Source organism: Lethenteron reissneri, chromosome 24 (assembly GCF_015708825.2).
Source record: "Lethenteron reissneri isolate LAM-NWPU_2019-01 chromosome 24, ASM1570882v1, whole genome shotgun sequence".
NCBI classification, from domain to species: Eukaryota; Metazoa; Chordata; class Hyperoartia; order Petromyzontiformes; family Petromyzontidae; genus Lethenteron; species Lethenteron reissneri.
In genome coordinates, this window is record NC_083802.1 from 11195237 (window position 1) to 11212980 (window position 17744).

General features: G+C 43.6%; 2 pseudogenes; one reads left to right on the forward strand and one right to left on the reverse strand.

The window, feature by feature from the left end:
• Positions 1-1908: 1908 nt before the first annotated feature.
• On the reverse strand, positions 1909-14608 carry LOC133346588 (dual oxidase maturation factor 2-like; annotated as a pseudogene).
• A 302-nt stretch (positions 14609-14910) lies between these two features.
• The window catches only part of LOC133346589 (dual oxidase 1-like), a 41775-nt pseudogene continuing 38941 nt past the window's right edge, over positions 14911-17744 (forward strand).

A 17744-nucleotide genomic window follows, 5' to 3' on the forward strand; every position in this document is an offset into this window, starting at 1 on the left:
ACGCAAACCTCCAAGGATTTGCCCGAACGGTATCCCACCACCTTGGTCTAAGGACTTCCCCTTCGATTGCTGTAAATTGGGGAGAACGCGCCGATGGCCATCTCGGTAACCGTCCCTCCATCCTGCACACGTTCGACCCAGTGCAGTCTTCTATTTATTTATTTATTTTATCGGGGTAGCGGACAAGCATGGCTAAGTGTTGATTACAAAACAAACTTTTTTACGTATTGCTACGTATGTTACTGTATTTTCTGAACACAAAACACGGTGACAACAAGCAGAGCGTTACATTGTTTTATTCTCACGTATCGCTGGATGTGAAACTTTGAAGACAGAAAATGTGATATTTAGGTCCAGTTTATTGTGCCAATTTATGGCATTGCAGAGACCGTGCGTAGCTCCTCCATCGAACGATCAATTGGGGCAGCGGATAAGGATACGGTCCGTGGGTTGCACCGTGGGGCCCTGTGGTTGCAATTGGGTTTTTTTCTTTTCATGTACGCGTGAGATGGGCACAGTGCCCGCTTGTGGTCCCGTTGTTTTCTGGTCAGATCGAAGCCAGGAGGCTTCCTTGTGTGGAGTTGGACGTCGGTGTGTCTGTTGTAGGTGGAGTGTAATAGCACCGGCTGGTGGACAGCAGCGGCAACTGCGGTGGACAGAGCGCACACGCCGGTGGGGGTGTGCACGGTGTGTGTTGGCAGAGAGGAGGAACTATGGCAAGGGGTCACGGAGGATCCCATCTGGAGGCCTCTGGAACTTGCTGGCGGGTTCGAGAAGGGAGACGAGGTCAGGGCGGAGCCAGGCCGCGCTGGGAGCATGAAAGGAGCCGAGAGCGGGGAGCTCGAGGCCGACGGTTCTGGGAGTGGACCCGTCTCGTCGTCGCTGTCGTCTCGTCACCGTCGTCGCTAAACGTCTCCACTAGATACATTCAGACGCTGTCTTTCCGACAGACCTGTTCTTCACCTGAGGACGGCTGCTTGCGTTATGGCCTAAACGTCGTGAGAATTATTTTATTGTATTTTATTTTTATTATTTTATTATTTCCCTTCTACGTGACTTTACCGAAAGAACCAAGAAGATGAATCCCTGCAGTCACGAAATCTTTAAATCGAAATTTAAGATAGCAGTTGGCCATCTCAGTCAGCGCCGTCAGTGTTAGACGGCTAGTGTTGTGTACAAGTGGACTGGGCTACTGTGGAGAGTGTGCGGTCGAGACCGTGGAAGTTGTTAATAAAGAAGGTGCCTCCTAGAAACTGTCTGTGAATCGTTTACACTGCATAGATGCTCCTGGGTGGACGATGGCAACCTCCTCGCAGTTGTACAAGTTACATGCACCGGCACACGCTAAGTGTCACCAACCAGGCCCCTGGCCATCGTTCAATATGGTGTGAAAAAAGCGAATTACATTCATGCTGCTTTAGTAGCCTCTGGAACAATGTGAATATAAGAACTCCTATGGAGCACGTACAGGTGTAGTGTTGTCCGAAGTAGTGTGCTTGCATTACAATCCTTCCTTCCCAACATTGTAAAGTGAGCGTTGCTTATATTAGAACGGTGCTTGTATGTACTGTATAAGGTGTTCGTACATCCAGCTTCTACCGAGTAAAAAAAATGTTCCAGAAATGTAGTTGCCTGGAGAATACCGGTCGATCCTTGCCTAAAATGCCCCTCAGATGAGGCATGTGAGGGACTGTTTGTATTTCACCCTCTTAGCGGATCATCAGCATGCCAAATTCAGCTGGAGACTGCTAGGCACATTACTAAGTGTTCCACAGGCAATGGACCAATGATAAACAATAAGAACCATGGAAAGAGTAAATATGATTTTAGAAAATGACTTTGTTCAGTAAAAATTACATGAAAGTGTATTTTATTAAAAAAAAAAACTGAAATGGTACAATTGCAGGCATAAACACACATATGTATACATTAATATCATATTTCTCATGCTATACGTACAATGCACGTCAGGCTCATAGCACAGAATTTTTTTTACTTCAGATGATACAGGGGTATCCAGACCACTTTGAATGAAATTCGATATGTCTGCAGTACTTCCACAAACTGCATTGTGTATTCGTGTAAACTTAACAGCACCACACCTATTCAAAACATATTTCAGAGTTCCACCTTTCGCAATGACCACATCATAATGAAGTGGAAATCACAAGGTCATCACTGTTGCTCAATGTATCCGAAGCGTTAGGGAAATTCCCAGCCACATCGTTATGCTATCGAGTCTTATGCAGTCAAATAGCTATACAATATAAAACGAATACGAAATGTACTTCACAGATTTCCATAAATAAAGCCATTAATCATAATTTACTAATTATTTCATGAGTGTAGATATTCAACAGTTTGACTTCTGGATATGTTAGAATTCAAATAATTCCGCGAAACGCCGAACATCACTATACTTATACAATCAACACTATATCAAAAAGCAAAGTTTAAATATCGTGTACATATAATACAGTTATAAAAAAAAACATCTCTGCAAAGTCAAACTTCAAAAGAAGGCTTAGAAGATATTAAACATTTCTCACTTGGTGAATACATATCTAAAGATCATAATCTCCTTGAATGCTATGATCTGTATATTTTTTAAAGACTAATATCTTCATCACTTGGTGAATACAATTAGATCATCTTTTTGTCAACACAGGCCTCAAACTTCAAGCGACCAGGAACAAATAACACTCAGGGTTAAAACGCTTTTTGAATTAAGCATGGCTATTATAACAACTTGGAAGAGGAGTTAATCTGAGGGGAAAACTCAAATAGAACTGGGTCAGGGAAGAGGCAGATAGAGAAGTATCGTGTCCTGTCGTGCGGTGGTTGAAAATATCTCAATGCACATAATCGCTTATGCGTTTTTTGCAGGCAATAATATTTCTCACTTGGTGAACGAACACTGAATTTATTATGAGTGGCCATTCATGGTAGGGTAGTTGTTGGTAGTAGCAGTGACTTGAACATCACATTGAGAATGTATGTTATTTACTTGCTGGCTTCCAAATCCTCCGGAATCTGAAATCATAAAAAATACGAGTTAGAACACATTAATATATATGTGTGTGTATGTTACTTCTGATAATATAGTCTTAACTAAGGTGATTTGCATACACTGTATACGTATATCCTGCAATGTCTTACCATGACAGCCACATTCCTCTCAACGGATGGTCCCTCTGTGAACGCTTCATTTCGATAGCCATCGTTTCCAAAAGGAACTTTTTCAGATTCATCTGTAGAAACACAAAACAATAAAACACTATTATTTGCATGCATATGTTGTGGGCATCATAGTGAAATATGCAATCATTGTAAAGCTACAATGTGCGCCGCTGTAAGATGACATATCCATGATGCATTAGCTCCGTCAGAACATTTTAAACAGCGAGTTCGTTTTACTGTTGGCAAGTTCATAATGTTTGTTGATGACACGCAAATAAAAAAGTGTCTGCCTGCTCAAGCAAGCGTGCCGCATTTGCTCATTTATGTTGGTGAATATCGGTGGTGGAAATTCCACAGTCCTATGGCAGGACAAGTCCCTCAATAGGACAATGAACGTTCGTTTCCTAAATGTGGTACACGTTATTTTACCTCCATAACTTCGATGGTTCGAATCTATCTCTGGATCAGAATTAAACTCATGAAACCTTCCCATTACGATTCAAGCGCTGTGCTACAGTTCAATTATATGGACTATGGTGAACTTCTTTCGCACCATACGTAGGGAAGGACAACCAAAGGCAATGCCAATGCATGGGCTGCCATTGTGTGTGTGTTGTGTGTGTTGTGTGTGTGTGCTGTGTGTGTTGTGTGTGTTGTGTGTGTGCATGTGTTGTGTGTGTGTGTGTTGCTGTGTTGTGTGTGTGTTGTGTGTGTGTTGCATGTGTTGTGTGTGTTGTGTGTGTTGTGTGTGTTGTGTGTGTTGTGTGTGTTGTGTGTGTGTGTTGCGTGTGTGTTGTGTGTGTTGTGGAGCGCATGCAAACATTACATGGATTTGCAGTTTCTTCTTCAATGGAGAAAAACACCTCCAGCGTGTGTGGAGCCAAAAAGTGAGCGCCAATGACCAGGCTCCCCAGCAGCAGGCAGAGCACAGCTGCCATCGCGATCCATCACGAGGGGAGAAGAGAGAGGAAGAAACCAGAGATGTTCATTTCAAACAATCCACACGGAAAATTCAACTCCGTCTGCCAGATTACATTTCATGTTTGGTCACGCATTTGCTTTAGTCACAACACTGACGTACACTGAACCTCTGACTGAAAAACAGATGCGAGTTTATTTTTGCTTAAAAAGATAAGAAACCTGTTCTTTCGTTATCCGAAATCTGATGAGATCGGACGCATTCCGGGTGACTTGGTCATCGAGTATTTTAATTCTAGATATGAAGTTTTGTGACTGCAGGGATCCATACTCTTTGGTTCTTTCGGTAAAGTCACCACTTCACCGAAAGAACCAAAGAGTATGTTAATTGCTTTTATTTCCGTAAGTATTACCGCTCCGTTTCAGGTCTGTGTAAAAAAAAAAAGAATTACCGTCTTAATTGGTTACGGTGGTTAGTTGAATTTTGATCACCGACATCTGGCTCATCAATTACATTACGGCTGGAATGAATGAACTGACCAGAGTGGGGGACCTTTGCTCCCCCCATTGTCTAGAACGGGGCTCGCCAACCTGCGTATTTTCATTGCAATATTTGAAGGTTTTTTTTTAAATTTTCGTCGCCGACCCCTGGTCTAGAATATAAGCAACGAGGAATGGACGTTTACTTCAAGTATCACAGGACTAGTAGCTAGTTATACCAGCGAATGTGCGTACACGTACAACCCATTTTCCAATCCACTGCTGGATGAAGGCCTCCCCTATCGACCACATTGCACCAAACTGGTCTGTGCAGGCTGTGAAGGAGGGAACGTCGATGACATAGCTGAGTACAGTACAACAATGGTTTTTGCTGCACTGCTCTATACTGACTACACATTTTCAGTAATGTCCTGAAACAAAGGAATTCCTGTGTAACACTAACAGGCACTTTACCACGCACAGCATACGTATTATTTAAGAAGCAGACATGTCATACATTTCTATACGCAAAGCATAAAGCCTCCTGGCTTTGTCTATAACATCAATACGCTCCCACTGTTTGAGCACAGTGTCTCTTGCATTGCTACGCTACATAAATCAAAGTGGCTTTGTATTGCGTACTGCGTTTTGCTTAATGCAAGACCGTAGAGGCAACGGTTCAGACATGGAATGTATTTTCTCACGCCACTGCTGACGCGAATGCCACCACTGGAGGGATGCTCTGCACAGACATCGTGGACGAGTTGAGACTTCAACACGCGTTCCCCCCACACCCACCCACCCAACTTTTGATTTTGACCTTTGGATAGACCGCCGAGTCCAGTGTCGCTAACCCGTTACGCGCGCAACACAGCCTCCGGTGCAAGACTGCACCGTTAAAAAAATTATTCTTGGCACGGGGGTGCGTTCGAGTGGCGGGGTGGGTTTATTTCGGCTTTGCCGTTGCGCTTTACCGTTGCCCAGCGTGAGCCAGAAGCTGGAGCCCAGAGCGGTGACCAGCGTCGCGCCTTCGAGCCCGAGGTGAGCACTGCAGAGCGGCTGCAGGCGGGTGCACGCGAAGGCGGCGAGCGCCACCAGCTGGAAGAAGCCGGTCAGGAGCAACGCGGCCCCGCCGTAGGTCAGCACCATCAAGAAGAACAGGTTGGAGAGGAGCCAGCAGGCGAACGCGACCCTGCGGCGTTGATGGGGAAACAAGGGTAAACGCACGCTTCGTTCATCATCCGTTCAGGTCGGAGAGCCGGAAGGGTTTGTTCCCGCACCCGGCAAACGCCGTCCCTAGGGTACTGCGAATCGGGGCGACTGACCCGGGCCCCGCGATTTGGGGGGGGGGAGAGTGGCGTGCTTCGACGTCACAGTGCCAGATGTTATACTTCTGGTTTAGTTTGAAGGCGTCGGGAGGCTCACACAGTGTGATTTTTTTCCCCCGATGCAGCCGAGGCTACGAGTTCACGTGTCCACTTTAAGTCTACCAATGAGTCGTAAAATATTCAGGCTCTGGGTAAAACGATGGCGCTCGAATCAATGTTCGTTCGAACATCAACATACAAAAGTCTAAGTGATTTCCCTGCTCAAACATGCAAATGAGGCGGTGGTTATCTCCCGTTTACATTCCTGAACCAGCGGTGGAAATTCCAGGGTCCGATCGTGGAGGCAAGAGTCCTCAATAGGACAGGCCACTTGTTTGATGGTCTGAATCTACACCCAAACCACGATTTGAACTCGTAACATTTTTTATTGCGAACCACTCGTTGTCAAGTTCTATCTTTGACACTCTAAGACAAAGAAGTTGAAATACATTATTTTTAAACTTCTGTCGAAAAACTTCCGTTGAAAAATATTGTATTTGTTGTGTTCGCCGCTGTTTTCCTAAACAGTTACACGGTGTGAGATCTCTTTTACGAGTGGCAAAATATAGTAGGAGGTTTTTACCCTTTTAAACTGGTACAAAACTGACACCTTTATTCAAGGTATCATGTTTGCAATAACCACAACACAAGTAGTCAAAAAAGCAAACAAAAAGAAGCAACTCTGATAATGATATATTATTATCATTATCACACAAAGTTGCTTCTTTTTGTTTGCTTTTTTTGACTACTTGTGTTGTGGTCATTGCAAACATGATGCCTTGAATAAAGGTGTCAGTTTTGTACCAGTTTAAAAGGGTAAAAACCTACTACTATAAGTTACACGGTGGCAACAGGTTGTTGAGTTGTCACTAAACCCTGCTGTGAGCACTGAAACCCTCACCATGTCCCCGACTGGGATAACATATTTAAACATGTTTTCAGAACATGTGTGTGGCGTTTTGCCTTTTGTAGAATTATTATAACTGTAAAACAACATCATAAATTAATTCTAGATTTGAAGCTTTCGTGACTGCAAGGATTCATATTCTTAGGTTTTTTCGGTAAAGTCACGTGACTTTACTGAAAAAACCTAAGAATAAGCATCAGAAATTGTATTTATACTGCATAAATCCGATGAGCTATAAACTTTTTTCACAGATGTCCAGTAGGGGCTGGTAAGAACGTTACAACAACAAACAAAACAAAAACACGATCGTAGATACAAAAACATGGTCCTAGTGTTGTATGAAATGTCCATACAAAAACATGGTCCTAGTGTTGTATGAAATGTCCATTTTAACTAAAAATAAAATCGACGATGTGTGGTTCTGAATCACACAAATTATGTTCTCAATATTTTGTCATCTGATGTACGATCCATGTTTTCACGTCAATGACGTCGAGGCACATTTATAGAAAAGAGGAACTCAGTAGAGGTGAGAAGTGAGCGTACATTAGAAGGTGCTTCTTCAGGTCAAATTCTGATCGAAGAGGAAATGTCCTAAAAATAATTTCACCACCCAATATTTAATCAATATAATGGGTGTCACTGCCTCAGGGTACTTCTATGTTGAATGAAATATGCCGCGTTTTAATTCAAACAAAGCACATCTGTACACATGTGTAAGTCTCATTGCAGTACACTTTGGTTGATAGAAATGGATAGTTTCAGTAACATATATTTGCGTACAACTTTTTTTTCTCAATAAGCCGCATACTGCTTTTTTGCCTACAATACAGTACCATGAATTGCGTGTGTTCTGCAGTTATTTAGTATACTGTATATCCTTTTAACTATACTTATGATGTGTCGGCAAAAATACAGCTTTGTGAGCGACTGTGTGATTGACAGATTCCAGAATAACATTATGACGCACCCTTACTGCATTGACTTGAAGGCTATTTATTATTTGACAAAGTTGTCAATGGTGAAGAATGACAGGTCTCATCAACCTTCACCCTAGAATACAGTTCTTGAAATCCCTTACGCTGTTCAAGGGGGTCGTATCTGGAAGACTCCGAAGAGCAATCCACAACAGTTATGAGTGGTAAAGGCGCAAGCCCTGCAACTGCTTGCTCGTGCCCCTGCTGGCAGAAGGGCCTCCATGAGAGGGAGCTGCCGACAGCCTCTCTCGAGCATATTCGCGTGCGCGTTGAACTTCTTTCGCACCGTACGTGGCCAATCGGAGGTTGCGAGGAAAGGACAACAAACTAAACACAAAAAGTAGTTCTAAAGAAATGAGTTTCTAAATATATAAACGTTGTACTTTATAAATGTGTAGGTCAGCGCCCACCATAGCAATGTGGAATTTACACCACTTGCTGTAAACAGGATGTGAGGCAATCTTGCATTTGAAGCTTTCGTGACTGCAGGAACCCATACTGTTTGGTTCTTTCGGTAAAGTCAAGCAGGTACAAAATTAAATAAATCACACAACGTTTGTGTTGCGCCCGAAACGTCGTGCATCTCAACCAGTGTCTACAAGAATGCTGTTAAATTGACACAAGAGACCAATGATGTAGTTTATTAAGAGCGCAAGGTGCCTGAGCGTTGTGTTGCGTCCCGAAACGTCGTGATTTATTTTATTTTGCACCTGCGTGACTTTACCGAAAGAACCAAAGAGTAAGGATGTGAGGCACCACCTTAATGCTTATTTGAGCAGGACATCACTTTGAGCATTGTGTGTGTATATACAGAACCGGCCCGAGACCTTTGGGGGCCCTAAGCTAAATTTGGTTGAGGCCCCTTTGATGTATGATTTTTTTCACCCACTAGCTCGCAGTGACTCTAGGGGGCCCTCTGCTGGCCACGGGGCCCTTTGCAATTGCAAGTGGCTGGGCCGGCTCTGTGTATATATAAAATGTGTAAGGTCATGCAGGAGCTGTGCGTTTATACCAGAGGAAGGCGGACGCGTAGAGTCCGGCTTGCGCGTACAGGTAGACGTTTGCGCAGGTGCTCGCGCTGAGAAACGTCTCGGCGAGCTGCAGGATGGGTTTGGGTAGCCCCCTCTCCAACGCGTCCTGGTAGTCGCTGTTGATGCTTCCCGAAGCCCACTCGAATTGCTCGTTGTAGGCAATCGTCTCGTTGAGCTGGAGTTCTGGCAGGCCTGTTCGCGTCGCAAGGGAAATGGCCAAACGCAACGCGTTGCATGAGGATGAGGAGACACGTACAATTTAGACTTTTTTTTTTTACAAAAATAATAATACTACCAGGAATGATGCCCACAAGTAGCGACAAGCCTTGCAAACGAGATGCTCCATCTCAAGGGATTTTACAGGGTAAAATATTGTTTTCTGAGAAAAGATAAAAAAAAAATCATGAAAATTGTTGATAATTATATGTGTGTAGACATTGGGGGGAGCGGAGGCAGGTGCGTTAGCACATTGCACTTTCAATCCGGTGGCCTGAGTTTGAATCCCGACCCAAGCTTACAATGGAGGCAAGTGGTATCTCAACCAGTGCCGAGAAGATTGCTGCTAAATTGACACAAGAGGCCAATGATGTAGTTTATTAAGAGCACAAGGTGCCTGAGGGCTGTAGATGATTCATATGTATTGTGCCTATGAGTATGACGGTTTAGGTGCTTGTATGACGTTTTAGGTACTTAGCCGTAATAATGTACACGGCTGACTCAGGGCCGACTGTGTGTGGGCTCTTGGGTACCTTGCAGGGTGATGTTGAAGCCGTGCAGGGAAACGCCGAGGCCGATGCGCGCCTTGATGGTGCTGCCATCCGCCACGCGGTACTTCCGTCTGTGTTTCCACGTGGCCGACCTCCCAGTGCGTCTGGAAGTTCACCACTGAGCGGGTGGAGGCGGGGGAGAGCAGAGTGGGAGCGTAAGTGACTTCAACGCGTGTTGGTTCGGACGCAGAGTGCACGGGGGGGGGGGGGGGGCTGTTTGAAAAGTTAGAAACCTGGCTATGATTAAGTGTGGATAAAAACACGGATATTACACGTGCTAACAATAGTTCGAATGGAGTATTAGGGGCCGTCCGTAAATGACGTCACGCGATTTTGGCCGATTTTTGACCCCCCTCTCCCCCCCCCCTCGTCACACGGCGTCACAAAAAGTCAGACCCCCCTCAAATATGACGTCACAAAGCTCTGCTCTCCCCCCCCCCCACATCCATATTTCCAATTTGAAAATAAAACATGCTTCAAATCATGTGGCGCTGCACTTTGATGTTTTATGAGAAAGCACGTATTAAAAAGGAGGCGTTGGAAAGCTGAAATTTAGCATGAAATTCACTTGAAAATATTCAACGTCTAACCTAAACTGCAGATGTTCAGGATATTATATTGAAAATTTCTTATAATTATAAAACATTAAAAGTAATTATAACTATTAAAAAATACTTTTAACTTTGTAGTAGAACGAAGAAAAATGGAGAGTACAATTATAACAATCACATATTCATTCCACAGAATGAAAAGCCCTGGTAGAATCATTAAAATAAAAATGTTTAATATCAAACATAAATTTTTTTTCTAAATGTATGCTTCTCCATTCTCCCATGGAGAAGCAAAATGCTCCTTCATAGAATAAATAAAAGGCGACCTTAGTATATTTTAATAATAAAATAGTTAATAATGAAAATTATTCAAAATGAGTGTTGTTATAACAATTCTATTGTTTATATTTATTTAAAGTTGCGCATTTTGATGTGACGTCACATTTCTCAAACCCCCCTCCCCCCCTCGTCAAAAATCGTCACAAATGTCTGACCCCCTCCCCCCCTAGGTGTGTGACGTCATTTATGGACGGACCCTTACGAACTGCTGCACTTGTGTGAGTGTAGCAGTTAACGCTGCGTGCTTGGACCAAACAAAACATTTGAAGCTTTTCACTTGCACCGTTGTTTGCCGCAGGGATATATTTCGTTTTTTGAACTAAACTCGCATTTACTTTCTAGCTCGTGGGCAGCAGAAGGCAGTACAGTATAATCCATTGTTGTACCATACTTCTATGCCGCCCCCACCTGCCCCATCCCCAATATATGCTCGCTCCTGCCTTCACCAACCAGCATTGGCCCGCGTGGTGAGGTATGATACTCTTAGTTTTTTCGGTAAAGTTACGTAGGTAAAAAAATGAAATTAAAATTAATAAAAATAAAATAATAATATAAATAATATAAATATATATTTTTTGTATTAATTTAAATTTCATTTTTTTACCTACGTGACTTTACCGAAAAAACTAAGAGTATGAATCCTTGCAGTCACGAAAGCTTCAAATCTGGTGAGGTATGGTCAAATAACCGCACCCACGACCCGCACGGCATGGTGTGGAGGAGGCCCTCATCCAGCAGCAGTGGCATTGACAAAGGTCGCTGAGCCTGTGCAACGATTTCGTAGTTCACGATCACAATCGCGCGAGACAAAAACGCGTGCCTGCTAGGAAGATTGAGAGTGTCTGTGGCGTCCTGCTCACCGAGTGTGATGCATCCGATAAGGAGGCTAAGGAAGACTCTTGTGAACCAGAAAACTCTCTGAAAAAAACATAAATACATCACCCACACAATGAACCAATTGGTTATTCCAGAGTACTGTACAATACTGCCAACGTTAATGAATAAATACATTTCAGCACGCGTTCAATACATATTAAATATATATTTAACCATTAGATTGCCAGTATATGCCGCTTGATATTTCATGGCGCACATTTGTGTACAAACAGCGCAGTATATTATAACATGGACAAAGCTACCAGCAAGCAACACAAAGGAATTGTGCTATTTATACAGCATAAGAACATGTCACACCCGATATGAATGTTTTTTTCTCTCAATGTTTTTTTTTATTTGGCAGGCAGTGATGAAAGTGCACATGTCTAATTGTTCTGAGTGAGAGAGCCATCCCATACCTAAGTAGAGTATCTATGCATTTTGTACATTCTTTTTTATGAAGCTATTTAAATTTCACAACTCCCAAAGTGGAAATAACTGGCAGGTTTTTGACCCTGCCTGTGACCCATCTGAGTCATGGAATTAGTGTCTCCCTGTAAGGGCAGTCGTGCTTTAATGACTATATTTGACGTTAATACATAGCTTATACTATGCACAGTGATGCAAATTAATTCAGCATTGAAAGAGTCATGATCCATGACGACAATATTAAACCCATTGGGATAGTTCGTACAAGTTCATTTACCCGTGATGCTACATTAATTCGCAATGTTAAGTTATTTTCACCACCTTCTGGACATTTCCAAGTTATCTTCTTGGTTCTTTCGCTAAAGTCACGTAGAAGGGAAGTAATAAAATAATAAAAATAAAACACAATAAAATAATTCTCACGACGTTTCGGCAGAGTCTGAATGTTCATTCAGACTCTGTCGCCTCGAAGGACCTGGTTTTCACCTGAGGACGGCTGCTTGCGTTGTGGCCGAAACGTCGTGAGAATTATTTTATTGTGTTTTATTTTTATTATTTTATTACTTCCCTTCTACGTGACTTTACCGAAAGAACCAAGAAGATGAAGATGAATCCCTGCAGTCACGAAAGCTTTAAATGGAAATTTCCAAGTTACATTAATCATCATCATCATCAACTTCAGTCGGCCATGATCAAACAGTCACCATCCTGAACAATCCTGCAATAACCAGGCCACCTGGCATCTGCACACGACATGATGCGGACGTGTTCCATCGCTTGGCTGCTACCGTAATTGTTTTTGACCATCACAGTGTGTCCCTACTCTTTGGTTCTTTCGGTAAAGTCTCGTAGGTAGAAAAATAAAATACAAAAAATAATATATCACGACGTTTCGATCGCAACACAAGCGGTGGAACTGCTGAATTATTATTATTATTGTTCCGCCTGAGGACGACCACTTGTGTTGCGATCGAAACGTCGTGATATATTATTTTTTATTTAATTTTTCTACCTACGTGACTTTACCGAAAGAATCAAAGAGTTTGGATTCCTGCAGTCACGAAAGCTTCAAATCAAGTGTGTCCCTCTTTATGCCTTTGTTAAATCAAAGTTACATCACCACTGCAACGGACTGGCTGACGGGACAATGGACTGCATATCATTAAACATGCAACGAGGGCAAACCAGCAGGAAGTAATTTAATCAACCCAATTACACAGCTTGTCTGCTTAACCTGCGTGAACCCAGTGTATGCTAATTAGACTTAGAGAGGTGGTAATTGAAATTGAATACAATACGTCTGAGAGAACGCGCACCGTAAGAATGGAGCGATAAAATCAGAATGACATCGCCGGATCGTGAGGGGGTGGCGGCGGCTTGTGAAAGCATTCGTCTAGCATCGGATCAATCATGGCTGATGATGAATTAGCGTTGCAACGTTAGTCGCCTTTCTCTAGGAGTCCCATGCAGCCTGGCCACACAACTCTTCGTGCATGTGTCCTCACACCTCTCTGCAGTCAGTTTGCTCCCACTCCTTCCCCTACTCCCCTCCCCCCCATGCGAGTGAGATGTATGCGTTAGGAGATGCACTTACCGCCCGCCCTCTGATGCCTGCGAGGATGGAGAGAAACCCGACAGCCAGCGCGCAGAACACCGCCACCACGATATACTGATGTATGTCCACATTGGCGGGTGTGCGCCGCGGGCCGTAGAACGGAGGGTATCCGTCAGAGTAAGTCATCTTTGCGCTGGAGTTGGGGCACGGGATGAGTCGTGGCGGGAGACCTGCGAATCAAACATTTGCCCAGACATGAATTTAGCCTCATTGTATTCATTACTCTGGATCTAAAACTCGACTCGGCTCCAAGCAGTTGTATATTCATCCCTTCAAGCGGCAATGCAACAACCACAGGACCATAGCTGGATCGACGTATGCAATGCACAACTATTAACGTACAAGACGTGTACGATTCAACGTGGCATTGGTGGATATGTCGACCGTCTTTGTGAGACTCCAAATGTTGAACGCTCCTGTTTTGTCCGTTGCTCCCAGAGAAGTAAACTGTAAAGTCTATAGGCAAAAGCCAAATTGCCATGGACAATCCGTTTAAGTCATATACAAGGTCAGCGATATAATAATATAAGAACTATTATGATGAATGGAAAATATTGAGCATTATTAAATCGGAATACAAACATTCCAAAAATCTATACTCTGCTTAAAATCGTATGAAATATCGATACGTAAATATTAATAATTAAAGTAAGGCTTCGAAACGAAGATTTGTCTCGCTAGTTGTATTATTCTTGCTCATTGTTCTAGCTCAAATTTGTCTTTCGGTAAAGTCACACTTTTGTGTTGCGATCGAATAATAAAAAAAAACTACGACGTTGCGTTATTTTTTGTTATTTTCTTTGACCCTATCTACGTGACTTTACCGAAAGACCCAAAGAATATGAATGCCTGCAGTCACGAAAGCTTTAAGTCAAAATAGACTTCCTTCAACATTTTACACAACTACAATTCAACCACTTAAACGACTACAGCAACAACAGATACTACACTTCATTTAGACACACACACATTATCATTTATACTCACAGATATGTTTTTCAAATCACGCTATGGTATGACTTTAAATGCTCATAAATACTCAACGCAAAGCAAAAAAAAATTTAACCTCAAATGATCGCAAAACGAATGCCGACCGATGAAAGACGATCAAAGTCTTCTAGATGGTCTAAGCAACTTCGCCACCCAGTCTGTATAACTTCACAGCAAACCGTTTAACGACTGAACGGGTATTGCTGAATACCGATATATATAGGGCGAGGTGGGTCAACAAATCAGGGGTACCTACATAAATAATGATATATTAAATCCAAGCGGATTTCCCATGCCCAATATACATGCCGGAGATGCAAATCTCGCTGACCGGTCGTTGCACATGCAAAACGAACGTGTGTTCACGCCAATCGGAAGTTTCAAAAGGAGGAGCAAAAAATAACACACCTGTGTCCGAAACGAGCGCCTCCCTCCCTCCTTCCTCCTCCTCCCACCACCGTTCAGTCGCCTGTCCATCATCATCGCCACGGTCGCACCGCAAGCGTTCGTTGTTGGGACGAAAGTTTCTTGAGCGCACGTTTGGCGCTGCCTGCTCAGCATCACCCGCTCATTTGTTTGGTCTACCCCTCTCGCTCCGTTCTCTTCTCGATCTCGTTCAGGTAAAGTCGAACGGTGTCGCCTCTGGAATTGTGCTGCGTCACTGTTGTGGGGTTTCGACCAAACGAGAGCTTCGGAGCGGAAAACCTATGCGCAGTAGTTTATCCAGATAATCTAGTTATCAGATAATCCAGATAACTACTGCGCATAGGTTTTCCGTGGTTGTGCTGCGGTAAGTGATCTCTCCCCAGATGTTGTGTCCCGGTTGTTACCGTCATGCGTTGTTTGTTTTTTTACGGTGCCCGACGCTCTTTGTTCCACGTGCTGGGAGATGCTTCAGCACGTGGACCGAAACGTCGGACATCGTGCCCCCGGACAACACGAGGGTATAACCTGAAAACGCATCAGCTGGCTTTTTTGTTGTATGCAAAGTTGTGATTTTGAGTTCAATACCGCGACTAAACTTGTAGGAAGCGCTATGAGATTCCAAAGAACACAGGATGAGATGTTACTATCTTTTGTGCAAGCACTTCCAAGAGTTCATGAACAGTGAGCCTGGTGAAATTTGGGGAGCGCATCGTCAGTAGTGACCCTTTGGTTCCTAGGGTGTTTCGGCCTTTCATACTATACACCCTCCCCAAAGGCGGCCAGCGACAGGGTGATCAATCCTACGCTTGCGTCCCATTCCCAATTAGTCATAGGAGTTGCCTTGTTGTTGATAGCCAACATCCCATGGGACTATGCATGGCAGGGGCGTCCTCCTCCCTGAGTCAAGCATTGTTGACTGCATACCTCCTGGCCCTCTCACTTTGGGGCCCAGCTGGGGTCTTTCCTCTTCATCCAGAGCCACTGACTGCTCCCTTCTGCCGCCTCCGATACAGCTCTCTTGTTGTATGCAAAGTTGTGATTTTGAGTTCAATACCGCGACTAAACTTGTAGGAAGCGCTATGAGTGTATACCTGCATACTGCACGGGCTATTCTATTAAACGAAACGACGTGATCTTATGTCGAAAAGTACACATTTTGTTTGCCGGCATTATCAATTAATAATGAGGTTTAAACGTTATTTTAAACATCTGTATTCATTGCGAGAGCACAAACCGCGGTTCGTGTGAATATTTCAACACTGCATAAAACCAGTACTGTTTATAAGCAAAACGTGAGATAGATAATGTGCAGACAGAATTTAATGACGCAAAATCTCAGTAATTACGGTAAAGTACCGTTTAAGGGGCCGTCCATAAATTACGTCACGCACTTAGGGAGGGGGGGGGTCAGACATTTGTGACGATGTGTGACGAGGGGGGGGGGGGTGAGAAATGTGACGTCACATCAAAACGCGCAACTTTAAATACATTTCGACGACGCGTTCTACTTAATTAAATAGACTTTTAAATAAATGTTTTCTCCTACAACATCAGAGTGCAGCGGCACATTAAATACCACTGCAATGACAATAGTTTAAAGCGATTTGAAGCACATTTTATTTTGGGGGGGGGGGGGGGGCAGAGCTTTGTGACGTCATATTTGAGGGGGGTCTGACTTTTTGTGACACCGTGTGACGAAGGGGGGGGGGTCAAAAATCGTCCAAAATCGCGTGACGTCATTTATGGACGGCCCCATAGATAATGTGCAGACAGAATTGAATGACGGTAAATCTCAGTAATTATGGTAAAGTATCGTATAACCTGAACAGGCTGATAGCGAGCACCTATGAAGGCCAGCACGGCACACGAGGGGGGTTGATGGCCAGAACCACGCCCGGCCGCCTTTGTCTCCCCAGTGGCCCAGGACCAGCTTAGATAATCGTCACTGGTGTTGGCCACGAGCGGGAATCGATCTCGCTGGGTTCATAGTGCAACGCGCTACCGCTCCCCGTAGAATCTTAAACGTCTTACTATACGGCAAACCCACATTTACAATATTATGCAGAGATTCATTTCTCAGAGAATATTTTCCGGAGCCCCCCAATCCCCCGGACCCCGCCCACCCCTCAACCCCCCCCCTCCCACCCAATCTGAGATTCGTCATCTTGGCGCCCAAAATGTCATGCAAATGACCCAAGCATTCAATAGGTGGCGCTCTTCATAGCTGTTAAATATTTCGTCACAGAAGGGTTTTTGCCCGGCCAAAAAAGTGATGGGTATTTCATTTCACCTGAATTGTATGTACATTGTGCTCCATTGATACCGTTGTGCAGCAAATTACGTTCGCACATAATGTCATGATAGACACCGGGGGAAATATTCGTTTTGTGTTGAACTGCCTGCTCTTTCCTAGTTACGGTTTATCCCAATATTGAATTATATGTGCAAATGTACAGCTCTTTCGTTAATTTATAAACACTTGTAGATTATTATTATTTATTATAATTATATTATTTTAAAGGGGTGTCACAATATCATTTGCAATTATTTTATTACACGACAATGTTGTAATAAATTAGCGGACAATGTCTCCTTTACATATCCGTTTGAATAAAAAAAACCCAAACATTTTATCCGCACGATCTTCTGGGAGTGCGCTATTTCAGCAGAATTGTTTCAGGCCAAGCAAAACTCTTGACCAGCTTCAACATACAGCCTGTTATCAGCAGTAATTGCATTCAAGACAATTCCCTCCCCTATCTTTCATTTGCCCAGTCCGCACTCACCGATTGTTTACCCCGAAGGAGCGTTAGCAGCCTTTACCACCCTTCACAGATCCCACTCGCGATGCAAATTGTCAAGGCGCATTCTTTACAGCTAGCTTCCCACTA